We start from the raw sequence: 7,485 nt of genomic DNA, 5'->3' as shown, positions 1-7,485 counted from the left end.
TGACACAAAAAATAAACAAATATTTGAGTTAAATAGCTTCACACCTGAAATGAACTTAACAAACATCTACAGAACATTCCTTCCACACACTGCAGAATACACATTTTTCTCAGCAGCCCAAGGAACTTTCTCTAAAATAGATCATATTTCACTACACAAAGCAATCCTTAATAGATATAGGAAAATTTAAACAATTCCTTGCATTCTATATTATCACAATGGAATAGAACTATAAATGAACACAAATCAACAGAAGGAAAAACCTTACCATATACAAAATCTCATGAAGATTAAACAATACACTATTGAACAATGAATGAGTCCTTGAAGAAATTTCATTCAAGAAGGGAGTAAAAATCATTACTAGATTTGAATGAAAATAAAAATAAAGCATACCAAAACCTATGGGACATAATGAAAGTGATCTGCAGAGGGAAATTTATAAATTCTACATGCAGACATCAAGAAATTAAAGGGGATGCAAATACATAAATTAATTATATTATTTAAAGCTCTGCAAAACTAAGAAACCCAATCCATGTCAGTTAAATGAAAGGAATCGTTAATATCAGAGCATAAATTGGTGATGTAGAATTTTAAAAATTTCAAAGAATCAATGAACAAAAAGTTACCATTCTCTTTCTGTGAGATAAGTATCACTGTGATACCAAAAGCAGATAAAGACACAAGAAGAAAAAGTAAAATTATAGTCCAATTTCCATGTTGAGGTTAGATGCAACAATTGTCAACAAAATACTTGCACACCAAATTCAAGGACACATTAAAAAATATAATTCACCATGATCAAGTGGGCTTTATTCCAAAGAAGGAGGGATTTTTCAGTATAAACAAGTCAGTAAATGTTACATATTACATAAATGTTTTGAAGAACAGAAATTACATGATCATTTCTAGGGAAGCAAAAAAGATTTTGACAAAGCCCGACATCACTTCATGTTAGAAGTCCTCAAAAAAGTTTCTGGGTGTGGTGGTACATACCTTTCTCAGCACCCAGGAGGCAGAGACAGGTGGATCTCTGTGAGGTCAAGGGCAGCTGTGGCTACCAGGAGACCCTACTTAAAACCTAAACAAACAAACAAAAAAATCAAATAAATATCTTTAAGAAAATTGGAATAAAAGGAATACCACAGCTCAACATGGTAAAGGTTATATATGACAAATCTGTTATCATTATATTAAATGTGGAAAACTCAAAACATTTCTGCTAAAATCAGAAATTTTCTTCAGTTTCATTCACTATAGTAGTGGCAGTCTTAGAGCAATAAAAGAGGAAAAGGAAATAAATGGGCTACAGACAGGAAAGGAAGAAATCAAAGTACTGCTGTTTATATATACTATGACAACATACATAATATAATTAGTAGCTATCTTCCAAAAACTGGTAGGATGCAAAATTAAGACACTAAAATCACTAGATTTCCTATATAACAATGGCAAACAAACTAGAAAAGACATCAGAAAGATAGTTCTATTCATTACAGCTATATAATTTTCAATAAGGAAGTAAAAAATAAGCACTGAAAAAACAACAGTATCTTCAACAAATAGTACTAGGAAAACTGGATATCTACAGGTAAAAGAATGAAACTAAGTTCTAAACTTTTATGGTGCTCAAAAATCAACTCCAAACGGATTAATGGCCTCAACATATATGAAACTCCAAACTACCAGATGAAAGAATAGTGAGTACCCTTCAAGATACAGAAATAAGTAATGACTTTCTAAATTGGTCTCTGATCATACATGAAATAAGGCCAATAGCCAGCAAATGGGCTCTCATGAAATTAAAAAGCCTTTATACAGCAAAGAAAACTCTCATCAATTAGGGAAACACCCTACAAAATGTGAGAAAATCTTTACCAACTATAAATCTGACAGAAGACAAGTATCTTAAATATTTAAAGAACCCAAGAAAATAAGCAACCCAATTTAAAAAAAAGATTCATGGAAGTCATAGTTTCAAAATTAGAAAAACTAGCAAATAGCTAATAAGCATTTCTAAAAGTGTTCAATATCATTAACCCTCAGGAAAATGCAAGTGAAAACTATTTTGAGATTCCTTCCAACCTTAGCTAGAATGGTTATCATCAATAAAACAAATGACAAAAAATGCTGGCAAGGGTTCAGGGGAAGAAGAATGCTTGTTCCCTTTTGGTGGCAAAGTAAATTGGCCCAACCACCCTGGAAGTCAGTGTAGATGCTTTACAAAAGCTAAAATTAGAGCTACCAGATGATCCAAGTCTACCATATCTAGGCATGTATCCAAAGAACTCCATATACTCCTTCAGAGAAATTTGTACAGTGGTATATACACACAATGAAATCTTATTCATCTCTCTCTATATATATGAAATTATGAAATTTTCATGAAAAAGAGAAAAGGAAAATGTTATGCTAAGTGAGGTAATGCAGGCGCAGAATGACACACACTGCAATCTTGTCATATGTGGATCTTAGTTTTGAACTTTTAGATTTGTGTATTTATTTATTTATTTAATTTATATGTTCATTAATTTTTTAAAAATTTTGAGTGTTTGTAGAGCACAAGAAGGTAGAAAGGGCCCATGAAAGGGTGAGGAGAAGAGATTTTATGGGGAGGGGGAGGTAGGATAGTAGAAAAAGTGTTAGAGGAGGGAAAGGAAATACTGGGACTTAAAGGTTTAAGAAAGAAAGGAGTGAGGGGTAAGACATTAGGATGGAATGAGGGAGGATTAGCCAAAACTAAGGCTGCATATAAAACCCTAAGGAAAATCACTGCTTTGTAAGTCAAAAAAAAAGTATTACATTTAAAAACAGTAGAATTTGAATCCATATTCCCTCCATAGGTGAACAATGATTCCCGCAGAAGATATGGGCTAAAAAGGAATATCTCAGTTCCAGGTATAGGATACATCCATACATGTTATTGGTTAGAGAGTCCTTGGAGGTAATCAAAACAACACACACTATTGCAATTGCCCTTGTTGGCCTACTAGAACTAGACATTATGACCATATTGCTGAGATCCCATACATTATGTAGGATATAGAGAAATCAAGCCAGATCTTATCTGAAAAGTTCCTCCATCCTGACTAGATTTCATACTTCCTGAAAGTGTTATGAAGTCTGCTGTGAGGGAAAAAAGACATTAATATTATCCCTGGGATCAACCCTTCATGCTACAGTATCAACCTGCCAGGGAACATTTGTCCATTAGCACTATAAACCTTTTCAAAACTCATGACATGGGAATTCATAGTCCCTAGGGAGGATCCTATTATTATTGTCTTGTTACATGGCATGTTGTCAAATTGTCTTCCAATTATTCATGGTTACACCCATGGAGCAGTGCTACCCTCAACCTTGACCAGAAAATGTTTTCTCCATATTGGACAGCAGTTAATGCAGAGACTTATAACAGGTCAGAGTACTGGGAATGTTGTTTACTGAGTGATAAGGTCTAAATGGGACATCTATATTAACACCCAACCCAAGGATCAAGGAATATCATGAAAGTAGAGAGGGAAAAAAAGGTAAGAGCCAAAGGATAAGGAGTTCTATGAAATGTTATCTTTAGGACATGACATAGCCATGGCATGTATGAACTCACTGTAGCTATGATATCCTGTAAAAGATCAAGTCAACAATATCAGTCAACATTCCAGTAGTCAACACTAACTGTACTCAGGCATTTTTTCAAATGCAGAGCATATATATATATATATATATATATATATATATATATATATATATATATATTTGCCACTGAAGGGAGTTGGGGTTTTTTTTCCTCAAATATACTAATTTTTTGAATAATTGATTTTTTCTGGTCTTTTTGAAACAGGGTCTCCCTGTAGCCCCAGCTGGCTTGGAACTCACTATGTAGACCAGGCTGGCCTTGAACTTGCAGATATTTTTGAATGTATTTAATACAGAAAATCCCAAACAATCTTATTCATCTTTATACCCTCATCCCAAATGGCACCCTCCCAAAGCCTCCCCCACCCACCACTGCAGCCCATATACTCTGTTATCTCTTTTACTGTCCACTGTGTTGTCAGTGCCCCCCAGTCATTCCCCAGTGCAAATCCATCCACTGAGTCTAATCAGCCTATCTAGAGTCCCTTGCTTTAGGAAGATCAATTCTTCTTCATCTAGCAGCAATCAGTTTTCAACATTCCTTTAGATAAGATTGAGGTCTACTGTTCATTTTCCCAGTACTGTCTGGGAGTCTCTTGGGCCACCCTGGCCAACAAATCAAAGGAAGATATCTCATCTGGCATTGTTTCCTGTTATGTAGCCTTTAGCTACACACATGGACTCTGAAAGAAATATACTGATCATTTTAATCTTTGGTTATACTTTCCATTTGGGTGTTTAAGACCATAAAGTTGGCCCAAATAAACCAATTTATTCTTACTCTTAAGGTCGTTTGAGGATCTGTTCCTTGGGGGTCACATGGGCTTGGGAGGAGCCCCTAGCTCCTTTTTTATTTTTATTTTTTTACCAGTTCTGCCTATGTGAAGATAGGTCAAAGGTTCTGCTCGACCATGGTTGGCTTCGCTTGGAAGCATGGAGGACATGATTCCTCTGTGTTGATCCTCCTCTTTATAGACTGGACGCTGGTTCAAATCCATCTGGTGGGGTCTCCTCGGCCTCCTTGATCAAGAGGACAGGTCACCCACCACCATTATAGGACATTTTTAGAGATGCTCATAGTCCCCTGGAACTAGTCGACCTAGGGGGGTCAAGGAACAAAAAATGTTCTTCATGTCCCTCTGACTGAATTATTAGAGACCTCAAGTATGTCTGTTAAACGCCCAAGAAGGTTAGTTCCACCAGTCTGGTATTTTTAATTATTGTGTGTCATGTAGATAAATCTTGGGCAAAGACCAGTTATTCTCAGATAAACCTTACCTATACATATATTTCTTGATCTGCTATGTATAATTTGTCAGTAGGTTGTACGAGTTATATGCTTCTCTCCGGTTTTCAAAACTACGTAGGCATTGTTTATCTCTCACATTGCCTCACCTCTCCATCATGGTTTTCCCACTTAAGGTGCCTCCATTTCCCCCCTTTCTCCCTTTCTAATACCCTTTTCCTTGGGTCCTACCTCTCTTGAGCTCCTTCTTTCCCTTTATCCCCTAAGTTCCTTGTACACCCTTCCTTCCCTGCTCCCTTAAACTAACCCAATTTTTATCCATATCTCCCTTATTAAAGGCCTGTTTCATACTGTTTTTCTCTTTCAGGTTATTTCTTTTCCTTTACCTCCCTGTTTCCTTTCCATTATCCTGGTTCCTGTAGTTATGTTTGGATACATACTCACTTATCAGGTTTTGGTTCTAGGATCCACATATGAGGGAGAACATACGTCGACATTTTTTTTTCTGAGTCTGTGTTACCTCACTTAGTATAACAGTTTCTAGTTCCATACATTTACCTGCAAATTTCATGATTTCATCTTTCTTTACTGCTGAGTAAAACTCCATTGTATAAGTGAACCACATTTTCATTCTCCACTCATCAATTGAGGGCCACTTGGTTGTTTCCATCTCTTAGCTATTGTGAAAAGAGAAGCAATAAACATGGATGTACAATTGTCTCTGCGATAGGATGAGTTCTTTGGGTACATGCCAAGAAGTGGTATAACTGGGTCAAATGGTAGGTTCATCTGTAGTTTTTTAAGAGTTCTCCACACTGCTTTCCATAGGGGTTGAACCAGTTTGCAGGCCCACCAGCAGTGGATGAGTGTTCCCCTTTCCACACATCCTCTCCAACATTTGGTATCATTTGCTTTCTTGATCTTAGCCAGTCTGACTGGGGTAAAGTGAAATCTTAAAGTGGTTTTAATTTGCATTTCCCTAATTATTAGTGATGTTGAACATCTTTTAAAATGTTTCATAGCCATCTTTACTTTTATTTTGAGAACTCTCTGCTCAGCTCCTTAGCCCATCTTTTAATTGGGTTGCTTCTTGTCTTGACTCTCTGTTTTTTGAGTTCGTTATAAATTCTGGTTATGAAACCTCTGTCGGATGTGTAGCTGGTGAAGATTTCCTCCCATTCTGTGGGTTTTCTGTTTGAATTCTTGGTTGTCTCTTTTGATGTACAGGAGCTTTTTAGTTTAATGAGGTCTCATTTGTTAATTCTTGCCCTGGTTTCCTGAGCAATTGATATCCGGTTTAGACAATCCTTTCCTACGCCTATATCTTGTAAGTTTTTCCCAATGTTTTCTTCTAATACTTTCAGAGTTTCAGGCTTTACATTGAGGTCTTTGTGCCATTTAGAACTGACTTTTGTGCAGGGAGAAATATAGGGGTTTAGTTTCATTCTTCTACAAGTGAAAATCCAGTTTTGCCAGCACCATTTGCTGAACATGCTGTCTTTCCTCCAGTGAATATTTCTGGCCCCTTTGTCAAATATCAGGTGGCTGAAATTGCATTTACTCATATTTGGGTCTTCAATTTTGTTCCACATTGGTCTATGGGTCTATTTTTGTGCCAGTACCATGTTGTTTTTATGACTATAGCTCTGTAATACAGCTTGAAATCTGCTATAGTAACCCCCCTGGCATTGCTCTTAGTGCTCTGGGTTGTTTTGGCTATCCAAGGTCTTTTGTGCTTTCTTATGAATTGTAGGATAGTTTTTTCCAATTCTGTGAAAAATATCATGGGGATTTTGATTGGCATTTCGTTGAATCTATATATGGCTTTTGGTAGGATGGTCGTTTTCACAATATTGATTCTTCTAATCCATGAACATGGGAGGTCCTTCCATCTTCTGATGTCTTCCTCAATTTCTTTCTTTACAGATTTAAAATTTTCATTGTAGAGCTCTTTAATGTCTTTCGTCTGTTTTATTCTGAGATATTTTATTTTTTTGGCAGCTATTACGAACAGGTGTGTTTCCCCGTGCTCTTTCTCTGATTGCTTCTTATTGGTATATAGAAAGGTTATAGACTTTTGTAGGTTATATTTATAACCTGCCACTTTACTGAACATGTTAATAATTTCTAGGAGTTTTCAGGTGGAATTTTTGGCGTCCCTTAGATATAATATCATATTATTTGCAAAAAGGTAATTTGATCTCTTCTTTTCCAATTATTACTCCTTTAATACTTCTCTTGTCTTCTTGCTCTTGCAAGACTTTCAATTATTATGTTAAAGAGAAATGGGGATAGTGGACAGCCTTGTCTGGTTCCTGATTTGAATGGGAATGCTTCCAGTTTTTCTCCATTTAGAATCATGTTGGCTGTGGGTTTTTTATATATCACTTTAATTATTTTGAGGTATGTTCCTGCTATTTCAATCCCCTCTAGAACTTTCAAATAAATACATGTTGCATTTTGTCAAAGGCCTTCTCTGCATCTATTGAGATGACCATGTGGTTCTTGTCTTTGAGTCCATTTATATTATTTATGACGTTTATTGACTTACATATATTGAACCATCCCTGCATCTCCAGAATAAAGCCAACTTGACCATG

This window comes from Nannospalax galili, unplaced genomic scaffold (assembly GCF_000622305.1).
Source record: "Nannospalax galili isolate Female #2095 unplaced genomic scaffold, S.galili_v1.0 scaffold10, whole genome shotgun sequence".
NCBI classification, from domain to species: Eukaryota; Metazoa; Chordata; class Mammalia; order Rodentia; family Spalacidae; genus Nannospalax; species Nannospalax galili.
Note: the sequence above shows the minus strand (reverse complement) of the source record.